This window comes from Bacillus rossius, chromosome 5, assembly GCF_032445375.1.
Source record: "Bacillus rossius redtenbacheri isolate Brsri chromosome 5, Brsri_v3, whole genome shotgun sequence".
Classification (NCBI taxonomy): Eukaryota; Metazoa; Arthropoda; class Insecta; order Phasmatodea; family Bacillidae; genus Bacillus; species Bacillus rossius.
The window spans coordinates 29,705,863-29,720,232 of record NC_086333.1 but is presented as its reverse complement, the minus strand read 5'-3'; the positions used below and the strand labels follow the sequence as shown (position 1 = coordinate 29,720,232).

At 38.2% G+C, this 14,370-nt stretch overlaps 1 protein-coding gene across 1 annotated transcript in view; it reads right to left on the bottom strand.

Annotated features, from left to right (window-relative positions):
* The window catches only part of LOC134531676 (uncharacterized), a 337,254-nt gene that overhangs the window by 320,019 nt on the left and 2,865 nt on the right, over positions 1-14,370 (bottom strand). The gene's annotated exons all lie outside the window — the stretch shown is intronic.

Genomic DNA, 14,370 nt, shown 5'->3' with positions numbered 1-14,370 from the left:
GATTCACCACGATACTCACTTTGCTCCAAAGGAAAGAATTACTTACATATTAAAAATTAAAAATTACGTTAATTTATACGATTTTTTTTAATAGTTTCATATTTAAATAACCGGCTGTAAAATATCATTTTTTTTTTTTTTAGTTTTATGATTACCTTTTCGGTCCCACATTATTATTTTTTAAACGGAAGGAGAAATAAAAAGTCATTATAAGAGTTTTACATTTTTTTTTATTACTTCAAAACATCTAACAAGGCAGAGAGTACAGAACACAGGGCGCTACGAATGGTTTTCACAGAATCAAATTCGTAAAAGTCCGTAGCATTATCACTGTAGATCTGCGGCATATCGACGCTCAATCCACGTTTCTTGATGCTGCGGTGACGGGTAGCCGGTTCGAGTCTGGGAGAGAACCGACGTCGAGTCCTAGTCTTGAGTTCAGGTCTGGACAGGTCGCTGCGCCTCGAAACCTCGAGTTTGGACAGGTCGCTGCGCTTCGAAACCTCGAGTTTGGACTGCTCACTGCAGCCCAGGGTGCCGGGGTCCATACCGCTACAGTATTCTGGCGTGCGGTCGGATGCTTGTAGAGACTTTCAGAGAATTTGTTCTTTGGTGCATGGAAGAACGGTTGTTGGTCTAAGGTTGAACATGACGCACTTTTCCGACCCGCAACAGTTTATTTGTTGTTGGGATGGCTCATAACTGCGTGGCGAAGGAGCCATTAGGAAATGTAATACTCCACCGTAACATATTTCCGTATAAGTGCGTAAATTTTCTTCTTCATCCAGGAAACTGTATTTAATACAGCTGTAGTCTGGTTTAGCACTCAGGTACTCGGTTTCCGGCTGGAATGGCATCATCGTGTCCGAACGTCAACTGATTGTAGAGCTCAATTTTCGAGCTATTTATACCAAAAAAATAAAATTCAGGTGTGCCACTATTTCACAAATAAAAAAAATTTGGTTTGCCAATATTAAAAATATTATTCGCACTGCTGTGCGTGCCATTTCTGCATTAGCTGCGAGTTTGTGCAGGCACAGACACGTTCAAACTTGTCGTTTGGATGCTTAGCTTCGTACATTGAACAGAGTTTGCGCAGGGAAGGACAGCCGTATTCATCCTGTAAATTTACGATTTCAGCTGCTCCGTCGTCGCACAGTTCTCGTAGCCATTTCTTCTGTTCAGGTCCGGCAACGTATATTATATCACGCAGATTTTGCAGTAGTAAATATTGAAGTGTGTTTTTCATTTGGTGGTACAGAATTTTTCCTTCGTCCCACTCCAGGCCATGGTAGTATTTAAATAGCCATTCGTTCGACCGTTTGCTTTTTTCGTCTAGTAGTTTCCAAGGATACAGGGGGGGGGGGGGGCGGAAGCTGCAGGTTCGAGTCCAGCCGTCGTAAGTGACGCCAATTTCCTTGAGCACGAATCCGTTTTGGCTCTGGAAACCTTGCATGTTACAGTACATCCTGAAACCAACTGATGATGTAATGATACATGCAGTCGTATTTATATGTTTTTTTATCTAGTTCAATATTTTCACGAGACCTGAAAACGCATCGTAATTACTCTGTCGTGTAGGATTAGACAGAACGCCATTGTGAGTAGCGGTACATCATCTTTCGTGGAAATTTCAAATCGCCAATCAATCATAGAACTGCGAATCGATTCGTCTTGTTTGCTCACGTCAAATACGATTTGTGGACCCAATGATTTGTATGTGTCTGGACTCAGGATCGGGTGCATTTCTCGTCCGTGGTACGAAGATTGGAACTGCGTGTACATGTGATACGGCAAGGAAATACCACCCTTTCAAAGTCAATGTTCATGTCCACGTACGGGTAACTTTCGCTGTTTAAAAATAATTTTACATTTTCCATAAAACAGTGGTCAAACACCGATCTGTCTGTCTTGAGGTTCATTTGTCTGTCTGTCTGCAAAGCTAATATTATATACCTAGGTTTTTCTGTACTGCTTGACGTCTTGACGACCCAGTGATTGTGTCTATTCTGAGTCAGTAAGGGGCACGTTACGAGATTCCAGCTCCTGAAAGCAATTTCGACCGTCTTGTCCTTTTTGACGTAACTTAAAAGTCTTACTCTTTCTTTCGTGCTGACGGTTATGTGCGGAACAAACCACTCGGTGCTCGTGACGGTGACTGCGACCGGCTGGGGGTCTTTTCCGGGTGCTCCCACGACAGCATTCAGGTGCGATGTCGCTAGAATTAACACGAGTTCTTGGCGGGTTTGAATTAATATTTTCTTGTAATCCTCCGCGAAGCCGAGACGCATCAAAAGCGGTATGCTAACTTCGAATTTTCCAGATATACGTAGATGGGAATTTTGAAATCGGGTTCCATTCCAAAACCTGCGATTTTGGTCACGCTCAGGTCGTTCAATGTTTGAGACAGGTAATTTTTCATCATGGCAGTAATGCCCAAGTCCCACGATTCGTCGATCGCAATTTTATTCAATTCGAAAATAACTCGTTCGAATAAATGCAATATTCCGTTTCATCCGAAATACGCAGTTGTAGGATGTGTTCCGTCCGCCTTTGTCAGCGTACCTCTTATACGAATAAATGACTGGCAGGGTAGAGTATAAACGTCTTGTTTCTGTACCGGGATGCGTATTTCCCTACCGGGCATATAGGGCCCTTGGAGGTAGGGTGCGTAGCAGTGATATTCAAATTTATTTACATAGTCGCTAAACTGAGCTTTTTCTGACACGCTTAAATAATCTTTCATGCTTGTGAACTTTGTAGCCTAAACTGCGGAGATACTTAACGTTTAGAGGTGTTAACGCGCCGCGGTTTCGCAACAGACTGGTCCTGGGTTCGTGTCGCTTATTCGATTAATAGGTCTTGAAAATCAGTCCCATCGCTTCAAGTGTAATAGTAGTGTAATTTCTTCGTTTCTAAAATTTACTAGTTTATCGTTTTGATCGACAATGTCGACTACCGCTTCGTGTACTGTTTTGCCGAGCACAGGGGCGTAAATGATACTTTGCGGTACTTCGACCAGTTTATATCCGGGCGGAACCATTGGTGAAAACTCGTGTAGCATGTTGTTTAGTCTTCCGTTGAGGTACATTCCACGTGCCAAATTACAGTTTATGCGTATTACATTTGTCGACATGATATTTACAGGTCGCGTGGAGACGTGCAAGGTCTTGGCTGCATATATTTTCGGTTCGAATCCGAGCATGGTACCTATGGTGCCAGGTTTCGTTAAGTCGACATTTTCACTGCAGTAAAGATCGCACTGTAGCGTGTTTGGATTATCTCGCAATTCGAAAATTGTGTTTGGAGTCAACGCTTGCTTGATGTAATTTGTAATATCGCTCAACTCGTATGCGCCGGTAGGTATGGCAACTTCCCGAGCTGATGTTCCATCAGTTTTCAAGAAGCAGATCTTGCACACGAATCACGACATGGTATATTATTACCGTCTACCGTATGTTGCATCATAGCAGGTCCGTCAAACTGTGGCAAGTTGTGTTTTTTACTGAGTTTACTAGAGGAGCCAAACGGTCTTCGGTTTGAGAACGTTTACTTGTATTCTAAGTCGTTGCAACAGCCAAAGCACCAGCGCTTGGCCGCTGTTATACGCTCGGTGGATGGTCTGGAGTATTTTCCGTTTAGCGATAACACCGATGTGGTGTCTACCGACGAAGCAAAGCCTAATTCCGGGTTTTTTTCGATGATGTGGCTTGTGAGAAGCAAGGCATAATACAAGAGTACTTTTCCATGGGTATACACGCCAAGGTAGACTGCGTATACCTGTGTCAGACGTACAGTAGAATACCCAAACATTTGCTGTGTGATAATGCGAATATCATAGTTTTGTTTCGTATGCAAGAACTTAATTTACGCCATGCTTACAACGATCACGTAAACACCGACATGTCGTTTCAGGAATAAAAAGACATGTGTTCCTTGTGTTGGAAAGACGAACACTGATTTCCAGTCATCGTAAAGGACTGGCCTCTATATAAGGGCAGGTACAGACAGGGTTTATCGTCAAACATGAATCATAGCATTTCTAAATTTGGACGAAGCAGTCGAGCTGCATGTACCGAACTATGCACCGTCAAACACGATGCTGAAATACGTAAATACATTTCGCTACTTGGCCAAGAAATAAAACGAGCAAAAGACGAAATAATAGTGTACCTTGTAGCCATAGACCAGCACGTGGAAACTTCGGATACTTGAATTCGCTACATGATCGAAGTTTCGAATGCACAAAAATTCGACGACCTAAAGTCTCTTCTGTCAAAACTTAATTCACGTCTGGTGTCTAAAGGTGCTTCGAAATAAAAACAAATTTATGGATGTCAACATCGATTTGGCTAAGCAACTGCGCGATGTCATCGAGACCATACGAACAAAGTACTTGCTCGCCAAGCAACACAGATTAAGCGACGAGGTTCACAGAGAGGAAAAATTGAAGCCCTTGAGTGTCCGTCTCGATAGCTTCATAGCCAGGCGAGGGGCGTCGAAAACGAGAAACCAACTAAAATTGAAATAAAAGAATAGGTGCAAACTAAATCCACGGGCAAATGAAAGCGATGTCCACATTTAACAGACGATTCCAACGTATCTACTAGCGAAGGCGAAGTTCAGGTCGGTCGAACTCTTAGGAAGAAACCTCGAAATAAAAAAAGTTTTGAAGTCGGCCCTCTCGCTAGCGAATACCTGGCCTCCTCTGTGCATCGAAACAGCGACGTGACGTATGGGGTGCACAAGCGAGGCCATATCCTTGGTTCGAAAGAAGTTCATTTCGTGTCCGACGATAATATTGAATGTGGAAAAGAGGTCATAAAACTTACTCGTGGATTATGCGAACTTTTGTTTCGTAAACAACCGCGACGATATTCAGAGGTGGATTTGCGTAAATATAGAAGATTGCTGGATACTTCCAACGCTGTTTACACAAAAAATGACCCGAAAACGGGTCGATTCAAAGATTATGAACATGAGAAATATCCAATTATAGCTAGTATTTTTGATCATTATCCTAGCAAGTAGGTTTCATTTTCTAACTTGTTCATAGGTGGCAGCACAATCACAATGTCAGTACAGAACTAGTCTTTGTCTTCTAGAGAGTAGTGTTGTTGTTATGAGTCCCTATGACAAGTGCGATCTCAGTTATGTGTAGTTTATGTGTTTAAAAGTTAATTCTTATTTTCCCATGTAATGTTTATCAATAGTCATATTCCTGGACTTTGACTTATGATACATCTTGGTAAGTGAAAAACTGTTTTATTATTCTAATTAAAATGAACAATGAATGCATACTAACAGTGCTTTCAGTGTAAACCTAACCTCAAAAGACTTGGAGGGAAATCTCAATTTTAATATGATGCACTTTCCATCATTGCCCTGCCTATTTGGTCAGAACCACGGTCATATAGATAGGTCTGGCAACTTACCTTCATTCTAAATAGGCTTAGTGAAGCTTGCGGTAGCCTGCGAACTAACGACACTACTAGTAGTTGAACCCACCATTAACATTGTGTTATATGGGAGCTTCATGTAAAAGTGGATATATTTTTTAAAACTCTGTTTCGTTTTAAACATTGGGTAAAGTTTTTAGTTTTTTATTTATTTGGAAGATATTTAGGGTTTAATGCATAGCAATAACTTGTAACTTTGCTGCAATTGTCAGTTAAAGTTTTAATTTACTAAAGAAACTATATATCACATTTTTTTATATATTTAGAAGTCTCTGGTGTAGTGTAATGGATAAAATCATAAGCTGGCAACTTATGAGCTCGGGTTCGAAACCTGCTAGATCCCTTTCTGGTTAGATTTTAATTTTTTATTTCTCGCAAAATTAAACTCATATTTACATACATTAAATATATTTAAACAGTTAAAAATGTATTATTTGATTGGAAGATGGATAAATGTTATGTTTTGTCTGATAATAAATAAAAATCGGAATAGTTACGTAATTACTTGCTAGAATTTTTGTTAATGTTTATTTTATTCAAAATATTATCTAATTATGTAATTTAACAGTTTAAACATATTTAAATTATGCAAGTATTACATTTTTTATTTCTTTTGTTATTTTCAGATTACCAGCATGGACAATCGTGAAGTAGATAGACACTGACATCGCACAAGAATTTGGGAGTCTGGTGCTTCTAAAAGACGTAAGGCAAAAGAAGCAACAATGAAATCAGCAGAAGAGGTGGCAAAGATAAGAAAATTGGATCAGTTCTTCACTGTTCAATAAAGACATCTGTCGGAAAGGAGTGATGATTTTCCATAACGTGATCAACCTGACAATGCTTCAGTGGAAATGGTTGTAGATCTCGGCGAAGAAAAGGCAGAAGTAGTAACTGGTCCAACTGAAGAACACATAGAAAAGGAGGCTGATAGTGGCAAATCTTGTGTAGAATCTGAGGGCCCACCAGGGGGCAATGACATTGGACTTTACCATCTATGACTTCGTAGTAGATGCGGGATTACTGGATGAAAAGGGTGTGTCAACAATCCAGCACTGTGATGAAAGTTTGTTCATTGCACACTCGGTTCAGCAACCTAGAAAGGACCGCAATGTTCCAAGAATATGCACACTTGGGCTTTTTCATCGTCAAAATCATAATGGAGAAGTCATAACGAAGAATTGGTTATGCTTCGCTCCTTCTAATGGACGTGTTTACTGCTTCACATGCAGATTGATGTGCTTAACTACACTTACAGCACCTGAGTCTTCTCAGCTTTCGTCTAATGGATTCTGTGATTGGAAACATTCACAAGAACGTATACAAAGTCATGAGCGGTCAACGGAACATGTGAAGGCTAATATTGCTTTCAATTTGAGGTTAAAAGCAATTGGGCGAATTGATACTGTGCCGTGTATTAGGGATTTAGGCACGTTTTATTTAAAATTTTGTAATCTTAAATATTTTTGGAAATATATATTTTTTTCTTTTTCTCTCATCTTATTTTCTTTACTGCCAGGCCCTCAGCCTCTGTTCTCAGAGGCGAGCTGATTCTCTTTCCCAGCCTCATGCTAGGCTAGCATTCTGGCTAATATTTCTCCCGCCTCCAGGCACGTCGGGGCCGGTAACTTTATTTCTTCGCGTGACTACCTTTTGCCTACAGCAGCTTGTGAAGCAGTGCTGAGCCCTGCTAACTCTGTCACGAATCGGTATAAGGTTCACTAGCAGCAAGACACGACAGGAGGATCCCGTGGGCCTTGTGTTTTTTTTCACAGACCATGCATTTTTTGAAGCCATCCTCCTCCTCCTGCTCACCCACCACTTTCTTCTCAGAAGTGTGGCTAGGAGCGACGACCGCACGGGTACGTTAACCGAAGTCAAGGCCATCTCAGGCTTGACAGCCGCAGTTACGATTCTGGACTTTAGCGACACCTAGCGACGGCTGTGGTAACTAATGCCACTTGTGAGGCGTCGGCAGCGCCGACACTACCGCGCTCGCGCGGAGGTAACGACAACCTCTCTCCCCTCCTTATGTCTCAGGCCGCTAGGTGGCACCACTGGTTACTCCATTACCCCCTAGCTTGACACTCTCGTCGGTCACTAGTCGATTTATTAGTACTTCTTCTCGCCACCCAAAGATAGCGCCTCAGTCGCGCAGTCACTCCAGTAAGATCTAATTTTTTTATGCCGGACACCTTCGGGTGGACTCAGTAATTTTCGGCTCAGAGCCTAACCCCCCTCCCATTCTCTAGAGACCCCGCGCTTATGATATTCTGGTGATATCCCGCGCTGAACTTACTTCGGTGCGCGCCTCCTGACTGACTGGTACCGTTTGTATCTGCGATCTTCGGCGAATCATCGACATTGTATATTATGTAGTCTTCTCAGACTAAGGGATGGAGTCCCTATCTAAAATTATTATTAACCAGTCAGTAGTTTAGTTAATAGTTGAGAAACTTAGTATTTTTATATAAATTATTTTCTAATTAATCATGATGACTTCCGTGGCTACCGCGAAACGTGGTTCGAGTTTGCGGAGACGAGACGCCCTATCCTGAGCGCCAGGACCAACACCCTGTTTTGGTAAGTCTTGACGTCATTCCCCCCCCTTTAATTTCCCTCTATTGGCCTTTTGCGCCATTTATGTATACTGTCTGGAAACAGGTCTAATTCTTTGGAATTTGGACCTCTGTTTCAGACAGGGTTCCAAGTTTGGGGGAACCAAAATCCTCTGCCAGAACCTCTGGAGTCGGTTCCTGCGCAGAATCCAACATCATTAGGCCTACTACCTCGATCACCGTCTACCTACAGCCCTGGGTGATACCCGCATAATTCTATCTTTTTATTCACGAACTCAGAAATAGTGTAACCCAGTTAAGACAGCGGACAGTAAAAAGCAGTTCGAGGAGAAGAAATTTATATTATGTTTTGGAAGGACTATATGTACAACCTTTAAAGTTACCAATGTTGATTTCATTCATGTTTTTAAGTATTGTTATTTTTGTTAAACATTCAGGGCCGGCCCGATAGTCAATATGTTCAAAAAATATATATAATATAGTCAGTGTAATTGTGAGGGATTTAAATAAGATCACTTATCAATAAAAAACCGATGTAGCTAAGGAAAAGTCAATCTATAAAAAAGAAAGAACAATGATTAATAAAATAAGGAAGTCTATAGACGTAACAGTTGTTTTTATTTATTTAATATATAATAACGATCCTTTTACTCCCAAGTATTCGTAGGGAGTCTCTAAATTTTCTTTGTTTACTCCTAGTGTCGCCTCTGTTGTTGACTTTTATGGTTATTAATTGAGGGCCCCAGTAATCAAAGTTTCCAAATCTTTTTACCTTATTATTTAATTATTCTTTAAGACACTTGGGGTATTACAATACGAAGCTGACCCAACAGGTCGAATGTCTAGAGCATTATTGGAGATCAGTGTTGAAACGAGTAGTAAATGTTATTCAGTTCATTGCCGAGCGTGGCTTAGCATTTAGAGGAGATAACGAGTTGGTGGGATCACCTATAAATGGAAACTTTTTGGGTATTCTTGAACTCATCGCCCAGTACGACGACTTTCTTGCACAGCATATAGAAACTCAAGCCAATCGCGGCAAGGGTCACACAAACTACCTGTCATCTACAATAATGGAAGAACTTATCAGTGTAATGGGTGAACAAGTCCTCCGAGAAATTGTTTCCAGAGTTAAGAAATCAAAATATTACTTCATCTCTTTGGACTCCACACCCGATGCAGCCCACATTGACCAACTAACCCTTGTATTGAGGTATATGAAGAAAGATGGCCCCGTGGAATGCTTTGTAACATTCATGGCAAAAAAAGGCCATGGTGCTCAAGACATGTTCAATGGCTTAGTGCAATTTTTGAAGAGACATGACCTAGACCTGGGAAACTGCCGCGGTCAAAGTTATGACAATGCCTCTGCAATGAATGGAAAGTACAATGGTTTACAAGCCAAAGTGAGAGAAAAGAACAATCTTGCATCCTGGATTCCTTGTATGGCACATTCTCTAAATCTGGTTGCTAAAAATGCTGTAGAAAGCTGCTCGAGTGCTATAAAAATGTTCTACTTCCTTGAAAAGCTGTTCGTCTTCTTCACAGTTTCAACGCATCGGCATCAGCTTCTGGCTGAGGCTTTGAAAAATAATGACTCAGCATTGACGCTCAAACATGTCACAACAATACGTTGGTCCTGCAGAGCTGATGCAACTAAGGCACTTAAGCTTGACTATCAGCAGATTAAGAATGTACTTAAACAGATTGCGGATTACTTAGAAGAAAAAGGCTGTGTACGGTGTGAAGCAGAAGGACTGTTAACACAGATGAATCAGCTTGAAATTGGTATTTACACCACCTACTGGAATGATATCCTGCAAAGAACAGATGCTACTAGTAAAAATCTACAACAAGCAAAACTCTATCTAAAGACATCTGTGGCATCACTGGCCAGCTTGAAAAATATGTCGCTTCAAAGCGTGACTCCTTCGAAATTTATTAGAAGCAAGGTGTAGCGCTATCTGGTTCAACAGAGTATGTTCAGATGAAAACTCGACATAAGCGCCAAAATGTGCGTCTTAACCCATTGGAATATGGCCATATGGAAGAAGTACAAATCAGCCCTTCTGAAAAATACAGAACAGAAACTTTCTTGCCTGTTATTGATCAGTTTATCACTTCTCTTGACCAATGTCTTCAGGTATATAAATATATAGCAAGCCAATTTAGCCTTTTTAGCCATATGAAAGATATGTCTTCAGATGAGCTTAAGGCCGCAGCAGAGCAGCTCGTCAGGTCTTATTCAGATGACTTGGACATTACATTTATTGATGAACTGTGTCAGTTTGTAACATTTGCCAATATATTTACTGACAAAGAGCCAAACGATATCAGCACTGAACTTTTCATGTACAAGCTTATCATGAAAAAGGTTGTACAGGACACTTTCTCAAACATTTAGATAGCTTTAAGGATATATCTAATTTTGATGGTAACAAACTGCAGTGGCGAGCGCTCCTTCTCAAAACTAAAATTAATTGAAAACCGATTAAGGACATCCATGAAGCAGGAACGACTTGTAAATTTGGCTATCATGAGCATCGAGTCTGATATACTGCGTGAATTGGACTTTGGTGACATCATAAGCAATTTTGCAGCACGAAAATCATGGAAAGTGCCTGGATTGTAATGGTTTTATAATGCTATTCATTTGCTGATTTGTACCTAATAAATTTATGTGTTATTTATAAGTTATGTTATACTATACTTTTTAATGAAAAAAATCAAATAATTCTAACTGAATTATTTGCGTGAATAAATTTGGTAAATAAACTTGTGTTCGTTTCATTTTGTGATTTTGCTTTACATATTGAAACACCTTGAATCAATGAGCCTCCCACCCAAGTGGGCCCCGGGCCACCCACATCTTAAATCCGGCCCTGCAGCTATCATGTACAGGAGAGTGCGAGAACCGGATGCGTTGCTTAGATACAGCGATGTGAAAGGAGTAAAAGTTTACCCGTGTGGCATTTTTATTGGTGCTGAGGAACCCTTTCTCGCTGCAACACCGGATGGTCTGGTAGAAGATGATGGGTTGGTTGTGGTCAAATGTTTACCGTCAGTGAAAGATAAGCTCCTAATGGAAGTTGCTAAGGAGAAAAAAATCGTCACTCTGTTTAGAAATTATTAACGGAAAACTTCAACTAAAGAAAACCCACAAATATAATTACCAGGTGCAAGGGCAGCTAAATATCACTGGCAGACGTTATTGCGATTTCATTATTCTCACGGAAAAAGATTTTTACATTGAGAAAGATGAACTCGTTTGGAAGAACGTCATGCTGCCAAAGCTAAAGACATTTTTTTTTTACAATGCATGCTTCCATAACTGGTAGACAGCAGAATAAAACGAAAAATGAAAGTCAGAGATCCACCTTATGTACTTTAAGCACAGAGAAAAGTTCAAAAAAAGAAAGAAAAACCCAAAAGTAAAGTTTAAAATTTATTATACATAAATTATCCGAAACTCATAATTAGAAAACCACACGGGACTTAATGCAACCATTATGCTATTAGATCTTTTGTGTAGCATACGGTCACTGCATAATGATATATATTATGTACAGTTGCAAGGACACACGTGCCAATTATATGCTGACAATACACCTTCCTCAGATCAAAGTAATAAGAAAATATGATATTAAAAACTATGTCATTAAGGCGCTGTAGTTTTTCATAGAAAGTCATACCGATCACATTTAGAATGGTTACCCTTGGTTATATATACATATATACACACATACATTTGTGCAAAACAAATTTTTTTTAATCATTTGTCAAAGATGTGAGAATTTGTGCAGTCATATGATGTACAAATTTTTGTAACCGATTTTAAAAATTACGCAACGTTTTTCCACAAAAATATTTTGCTTGATTTTAACCTATGTATATATTAAAATTTATGATACTTTATTTGAAAAAAAAATTTCAAAATAGGTGAGGTATTATTATTGATAAAGGTATAGTAGCAAAACATATATTTTTTTGTTGACAAGAGTATGCAATTCCGGCATGCGTACATACCACGAAATCCAGTATTAATATAAAATATGAAACTTTATCGAGCATTGTTGTTACAGATAAATTGAGTATTAAAAATAGGTCGTTGTAAATTACCATGGAAATTTATTTTTACTGAACGTCATTGTTTGGAAATATGTGTATGCGCAAGTTTTGGACTGCCATTTACTTTTATTTATACATATATTATTTATATATTATCCTTTACATTTTTCTGTGGTAATTTCAAAATTTTATACATTACAAATCACTACAATGTGCTTAACTCGGCTGTTACTTTTTTTGCTTCTCTGAGTTATTTTTCTGTAAGCGACATTACTTCAGTGTTGTGTGAACGAGATACATTGTTGCAAAATTCCATTCATGTTACAAGAATTTTTCAAATTACTTTTAAACATTAAAGATTCAATTACTATATTTGCAGTACAGATTATAAACTACTTGGACGAAACTCTACTTATTTGTATGCATTTTGGTTACAACGGTTTTTTACATTTTTTTTTACATTAAAGCCGTAACAATTATTATACATTTTTTGGTACAACGTGTTAGACTGATTTTGTTTTCTTATATTATTTTGAAAGCTTTGTGCCTGTAAGCCAACACTTTAACTGCTGGAGTGAACAGTTTATATATATTGTTATTTTATATACTATGTGTTTGTATATTTTTAATCTGTATAGTTGGTGAAGTTTTGTTCTTATAATGTGCATGGTCGTATGTGTACTATGTTCATATTTTTTTCACCAATTACTCTATTAATTCGTCTATTAGTAGGAAGTAACTATCTGTATTTTGTTTTCGTACCTTCTGGTAGTGTTTATGCATGAAAGTGATTTTATGACAAATAAATTCTACTTCAAATACAAGTTCTAAAACAATTAACATCTTGTATATGTTCGTAAGTTTGTCAGCAGTGAAAATGTATAGTAAAACATGGTCGATCCGCATTAGATAATTTATTTTGAATCAAACCTATTATATTTTTCTGTGACTTAATTGTAATCATTGAAACGTATATCATGAAGTTCCAAGTCATAGTCAAACAATAAATGATACGTTTAACATATTTAACAATTTCCACGATTCTGCGAAACATACCGTGAGTAGTGACAAGAAACATACCGTGAGTAGTGACAATAAACATAATTACGCTTCTTTTCGCAGGCAGAAAAATATATTTTTAGAAATTACTGTATAATTCATTATTATAACTATAATATTAAATTATATTTTCCGAGCAAAAGCAGTTTCTCAATTTATTTAATGTTCACAAATTTACTATATATGTACCTGTATGTAAATATGCATGTATAGATACAACACACATCATAGATCTATATATAACATATTGATAAACGGTTTTCCATTTGAATTCGAACTAAAATCAACATATACATAACATCGTCTTACTTGTTTTGCTATAAAATATGTAATTTTTTATCTCTTGTTTGTGCCTACTATGCCAGGATAAGATTTCTTGTGTCATGCTGTTCCTTTTTATTGTTTTTTGTTTCGTAGAACAATAAACCAGGAAACAAATAATACTCAATCCTTGTTTTTTAAGCCCTCTATTGAGCTCTAAATTTTGAGGTTTTTGTACGCTGCACTGAAAAAATGTTTGTAGGTAAAGTATAGGTATCTATGTCAAAATTTCGCCAAGAAATGTTTTTTTTTTTTCGTACTGAACTGGAAGTGGGTTAGAATTTTTATAGGTCAGTTCAGTGAGTCGCACAAGGGGATGTAAATATATTTGGATTAAAAAATTAATGCATATAGGCCAAACAAATTTTAAAGTTAAGTATTAGCGTCACACCGCTCACCTAGTCTCAAACCAACGCAGGTTCTGCTCATCGCCGGAATTCGGTTACGTCTTCTGCTTTGTTTCAGAACATAAGGGATAACAGTATAAATATTTCCATTGTATAAATATTTGTCAACAAAATCTGAATCTGATCATAGCTACTTTATGCTTGCAGGTTTCGTGATGTGTGTAATGTGGACAGTGCTAAGAGTTTTCTGTTGAGATAAATCAAGAAAGTGTTAATAATTTGATGCAGAAATAACATAATGGTGATCTGAGTAATTTAAGTATTGGATCAATTTTATTTCTTCTTATATAATGGAACGGTTTGATCTACCATGTATTTTTAGATAAATACACCAGTCTTAAAAGAAATATGCACTGCATATATGCATTGTGTCTTTGAGTTATAAAATGCAATACCCTATACCAAAATATTTGAGAACTATAAAATTTGTTTCCGCAATCATTGTTGAATCTAGAAACATATTGATATACTTTAACG